We start from the raw sequence: 6,125 nt of genomic DNA, 5'->3' as shown, positions 1-6,125 counted from the left end.
TATTGTTTTTCCAATAGCGGCCAATTATGTATCTCCTTTTCATAAAAGCATGTTTTTGCTATTATCAACAATGTTCAACCACCAAAAGTGCTGAAGCCCTCTAAAGTGCAACTTGTCAATGGTCAGGACAAGGGAAAAACCAAGGTGAATAATGCACCATCAATGTCCAAGGATAAGGAAGCTCAGGAATTTAATGCCTGGCAAACACCTAAAAAAGTCATTAAACCTTGACCAGTAGTCCAAAGGAATTGGACTGAAAATGTTTCTAAAAATGGGTCATTCACTTTTTCCTCTTTCCCAGATGTAGTTAGAGGAGTTCTTGGTGTAGGCAAAATGCGGACAATTGTATTACATAGGCAATTAATTCACATGTATGATGGTATTGATGCTGATGCTCTTGCCAATCAGTTTTCTCTAAATGAGATACAAAATGATCCCCCTCAGAATTGTCCCACCCTCATGAAGAGGGATTGGTAGATGTTCCGATGGTCACCTAATTTTCATGCTTGTTTTCATCAACATCTCTACTATAAATATGTATGTACCAATCAATTGTGTTTCCTATAATGTGTGTGGCCTATGTGATGCCAATAAATGAAGGCTTCTTTGGGATTATGTGAATAAAACCAAACCGCATATCGTTTGTCTTCAAGAGCACAACCAGAATGCTTTAACTGGTAGACAAGGTTTCGTTACAATTCTATGCTGGACAAGGTTCGTTTTTGGGTGTTGTTACGTTGTTGAGACATGAGCTTTGACGAATTATGGCCTTCAATGATCCTGTTTTGGTAGATGGTTGGTCATACAATGTATGCTAAATGGTGAGATTTACGAATTTGCATCCTTATATGCACCGTAGAACTCTATGGAATGGGCAATCATGTGTAGGTCACTGGCAGCTTATCCATGGATTACAAATGCCTTTTTGTGTTGGGACTTCAATAATTCTCCGGCCTTTGGTGATAGCACTTCTCACCATATGCACATGACTGCTATTGAAAGACGTGATTGGGAAAATGCATGAATGCCAGCGAATTGTGGAAGTACCAAATCCCTTGGGCTCTTGGCTTTACATATAAGCATATACATTGGATTACTTGGCTAGACTAGACTGATGGTACATGCTTAATGCCACTTGTCAGGCGTTTTTCTGAGAGGTATTTTAGGCTTGTGTACATACGTGTGCATGGTGTGAATAAAGGCTTTGCTATGGAATGCGTTGCCAGGTGTACAGGGTGGACGGATTTGTTTTGGGTTTGTTACAGGCCTGTCTGGAAGTGGTCTACTAGAGGTCCACTGGAGATGATCAGCTGCTTGATGGCTCTGAATTTGTGTGCGCGTCCAAGTATGAGTGGACATTGGAAGGTTGTATTACAAGGTGTGGAGAGCATGAGCAGTTAAAAGATTATGGGGTCAATGTTACCTTGTATATGGTGAAATGGAAGAGAGAGAGAGCGGCTACATGTGGATAGTAATGACCAAAAACATTGGTGTGAAAAGTATTGTGAGGCTCTCTTTTAGGCCTTAGGAAGAAATAAGAAAATAATAATAAACGTGGCCATAAAAAGGAATAGCCGCGTGGGAGCTTTACATCGCTGGCCAGCACGTGAAGAGAAGCTTGGCGAAAGCGTGGTGAAGAGGGTGATGCGCAGCTGAAGAAGAAAAGGTGTGCCGTCGCCTTGTTTTGTTCGGGGCTCTCGGGCGTAGCCGCAGGCACACAAAAAGGGAGTCGCCCTGGTGATACAGAGAAGCTGTAGCGAAAGCTGCCGCAAGTGTGGAGGGCGCAGCTGCAGGTTCTAGCTGGTGGAAGCCGACGGGCTGGTAAGCGTGGAGGGCACGCGTAAAAAGAGATAGCAGCAGAGATGGTGAGGGTGGTCGTGAGGCTAGCAGACGCACGGAGAGCAGAGGCCGCCTTTCAAGTGGGTGATGCGCAGCTGACTGGCGCAGCGGGGCAAAATCGCCATGAAGAGGGTGATGACGTGTGGAGGCAGCCAGAGAGCGGCTGGCGTCAAAGGTGAGATGCTGGTGTTGACGGGAGCCTCCCGTGTGAAGAGCAGCGAAGGCTGAAGCGTGGACGGACTGAGGTGGTGTGGCCTTGGTTCGGTCAGTCGGAGTGGACGCTGATTATGGACTGGTGATACAGAGGGTGCAGCTGGATGTGCAGTTGCAGGTGAAGCTGGATGTGAGAAGACAAGCTTGACGTGGAAGCTGTTTAGGGACAGAGGTTAGGAGACAGAGGTGTTGCTGCTTGGCTGGTGGGGCCGGTAGCACTGCAGAGAAGCTGCCTGTGGTGGCAGAGGAAGTGAGGAAGAGGCTGGCAGAGGATCAGCACAGAGAGAGAGAGAGAGAGAGATGTTTGGGTAGCTGCTGCTGGTGGCGACACACATAGAAGTGATGGGCTGCAGAGAGTTGAGGGTTAGCTGGTGGGGCGCCCTCTGAAGAGAAGTGGCCGGGTTTCTCAAACACATCTGAGAGGAGCTCGACTCGAATCTCTTTGCCAAGTAACAAGGATGAGATGGCTGTTTTTCCTTTTGTGCTTTCTCTTGTTCATTCTCTTCTTTGTCTTCCTCTTGTTGTGTCACATCTTCTTGTGCGACATCTTGTCCTTGATCTTGGGAGACCCCTAGAACATTCTCTCCTTCTATGTTCTCTCCTTCTTTGGTCACCTCAGACTGTATTGTAACCTCTGTATGTACTACATGTTCCCCTTTGTTTTGAGGAAGTGCACTCCTCATAAACTGTTCTCGAAGTAGCACCTGATCGCAACTCATAACTCCTAACATCTGTGAGAACAACACTAAGTATATACCACAACAACTCAATGTTGAAATAAATGTTTCAAAAGCTATAAATTCAGGAAGGTACATACCTCTTGGAGTCAATATTTTCGTTCCCTTTGGTGCCATCCCTTGATAAGCCCTTGATCAATCGTCATGAAAACAAAACATGTGTCAATCAATTTAGCAAAAATCATATAAATGACACTTGGATTAAAAGCAAGTGCTTTCTCTACGCTTGCAACGATGGGCAAAAAAAAAGGGGGGCCCGAGAGCCCCCGTAGACTCTGTGCTAGTGCAGAGTCTGCGGGGGCTCTCGGGCCCCCCTTTTTTTTAACATGGCTGCACCACCATAGCCTTCATGGCCTTCAAGGTCATGCACGCTCAGAGGATTGCAAACCACACTCAAACCTCCAAAGATCTGTAGGCAAGCACATTTGCTATCATCATCTTGATCATGCACGAATCTTACACCTCTGCGCTTGCAGCCATGGGAAAAAAAAAACGGGGAGGGGGGGGGGGAGCCCCCACAGACCTTGCGCTAGTGCACGCAGGGTAGAAATTCATTATCCCAAGGTCAAGGACAAGATGTGGATAGGATACGTATGTCATGTGTCACTCATCCAATGTGTGTCACATGCCTGCTTGGTGAAGGTTACCACATCAATCAATCCAGTAACCTTTGAGTTGTGCAATACGCTCTCTCTCTCTCTCTCTCTCTCTCTCGTTGGCTGCAGGCTCTCATGGTACCTGATCAACCTACATGGTATCAAAGCCAACCTAGCCCACCTCTGTTTGCAAGGCACTGCAGATTATCTTAGGGTGTTGCTTCTTTCCTTCACACACAAGCACTTGTCTAGCCCCCCCGCTGCTCCCTAACATTTATGGACTCTGTCCCTTTATCTGGGCTTAGAAATAGCCTGTAACCATCATCTTCATTATGCAGCCATGGCAAAAAAAGGGGGGCCCGAGAGCCTGCCCCCCTTTTTTTGCCATGGCTGCAAGCGCAGTCATCGGCACTAAGGCAGAGCTATGGCGTAAAACCTTAGCGTCTTGCAGACATTAGCTTGAATTTAATCCTCAGAAACGCATGCTTTGATGACTGCGTAGTACGTGCCTAAGAAAAGGCTGCAGAGAGAGCCTCCTGCCCACTGCCCACTATTCCTCGCATCCTGCAGAGACGAGCTCAATGGAAAAAAAGGGGGGGCCCAAGCGCTGCCGTAGACTCTGCGCTAGAGTCTACAGGGGCTCTCGGGCCCCCCTTTTTTTTTTTTGCCATGGCTGCACCACCATAGCCATGGAAACCCTAAACCTCCTACTGCAATCGTGCTGAGAGATGAGAGACCTACCATAGCCATGGATTACGTACCTCGTCCTGCACTCGTGCTAAGAGGTTCAGAGATGAGAGACCTACCTCGTGCTGCACTCGTCTTCACAAGAGGATGCCTTGACAAACCCTTCTTCACAGTATAGAGAGAGAGAGGGGGAGAAAAAAATGATGAAAGAAATTAAAACAAATAAATAAAGGAAAAGAAGAAGAATAAATAGATAGAGCTTTTTTTAATTTTTAATTTTAATTGAGAAAAAAAGAAAGTAAAAGGCAAACAAAAGGGTGAGGAGGAGTGATTTTTATTTAGTATTTTTTCACTTAATTTCACTTTTTAATGTGACCGAACAAATAATTTTTTTAATTATAAAACACAAAAACAAGATCGTTTTTAAAACACAAAATTAAAGAAAATAGAGAAAAAATGGATTTTTCCACAATGAAAATATTAAAAGAAGAAAAGGGGAGTCCCTACTAAACAATCTAAGAGAAGGGTAGGCACTCACACACATTACACATTATAAACACAAGCACGCATCTTTTACCCACTGAGTTCCATAATCAACTTGACAATTCGTTTGTTGGAATTCTACCAAATCTTATGCATTAAAATCACTTTATCACTAGTTATATCTAATAATAACGGTAGGCCTACAAGTATAACATTAAGGCCTACCATTATTATTAAATATAGCTTGTGAGTGATGATAAAGTGATTTTAATGCATAGGATTTGGTAGAATCCCAAATGAACTGTCAAGTTGTAGAATCCCAACAAATGAACTGTCAAGTTGATTATGGATTCTTCCTCACATTCTTTATTCTCTGTTTCCTCCCCTTCCACACTCACTATCGAAAATTCACAGTAAATCATTCTCTTCTTAGAATGGAAGGAGTCTTGATTGAGTGGCGAACTGATAAGCTAATTCTCTCAAGGACAGTTAGGTTAGACAATGGCAAACTCATTGTAGGGCAAAAATATTTAGCTAATCCTCTTCCAACTGGTGCTCACATGTCAAGTTTCAATACAGTTTTGGATGGGGAAGGTGGAACATCTGTGCTTGTTCCCATGCAGAGTCAAACAGACATAGAAAGAAATATTCACTATGTTTTGGATGCAAACTTATCCAAGACATATATTGTCCAGGTAACTTTCAGGTTGAAATGTCTTAGATGGACAATAGAGAAGTTTAAATGCAATCGTTATATCTAGAGCTCATCAAAAGGAGTAGTGGCTCCTTCATTTTATTCTGAGAGACGACATCCTAGTCGGGGTGGTTCAAAGGCACAATTTATGTGGTTCTGCAATGATGATGTTACCCACACTTGGCATCCAGATCACAGTATAAATCATGTGCCCCCACTGCCTTCTGTTTCGCCTATGCAAATTGGAACAAATATAACCCGTGTGCAAAGATACAGATGTTAAAAGTTTTTGGATTTCACCTACACAAAATAGCTACTCCAATGCATGAGAGGCATGCGGCTCCAAACCAAGGTGAAGAAGTCCAAGAACAGTGTACAACAAATACTATGAGAAAGCCAAAGTGGAGACCGTTCATTTCAAAAGATGCCCACAAGAGAATAGAGATAGCTCGTCAAATGAACATTGTGCACATTGAAGAGTAGATCATTATTCCTTTGAATCGTTTAATCTTCCAAGTGACCACAAGCAACTCTAAGATGACATATGAGGTCCATTTGACTAGCCAACCCAAGTGCAGCTGTCCAAATTTTCAAAAGAAGGAGAGTGGAAACAAGTCATATCTTGCTTGCAAGCATATTTATTACATCTTTCTACATGTTCTGGGATTATCCGAAAACGAGAATATGTTTGTCCACCAGCCATGTCTCTCTAGTACCGACCTAGAAACAACCTTAAGTCATATTAGAACCTTTCCTTAAAGTAGAATCTTTGGGGATCCTCTTCCAACCATCTTTGTTTACAAAACTTGACCTTGGGTTTCTATTGGGATTTTGGTTGTAATCCCTTTTTGTAGCCATGTTTAACTATTTTGTGTG

General features: G+C 43.6%; 1 long non-coding RNA gene across 1 annotated transcript; it reads right to left on the bottom strand.

The window, feature by feature from the left end:
• Nucleotides 1-2,461: 2,461 nt before the first annotated feature.
• Nucleotides 2,462-4,243, bottom strand: LOC147620044 (uncharacterized). Its single transcript, XR_015261742.1, has 3 exons — nt 4,192-4,243; nt 2,870-2,919; nt 2,462-2,783 (listed from the first exon to the last, which is right to left on the bottom strand). It is a non-coding gene; the product is annotated as an uncharacterized LOC147620044 (long non-coding RNA).
• Between the last annotated feature and the right edge of the window lie 1,882 nt (nt 4,244-6,125).

Source organism: Cibotium barometz, chromosome 32 (genome assembly GCF_041138505.1).
Source record: "Cibotium barometz isolate CiBa-2024 chromosome 32, ASM4113850v1, whole genome shotgun sequence".
NCBI classification, from domain to species: Eukaryota; Viridiplantae; Streptophyta; class Polypodiopsida; order Cyatheales; family Cibotiaceae; genus Cibotium; species Cibotium barometz.
Note: the sequence above shows the minus strand (reverse complement) of the source record. Positions and strands in the feature narration are given on the sequence as shown.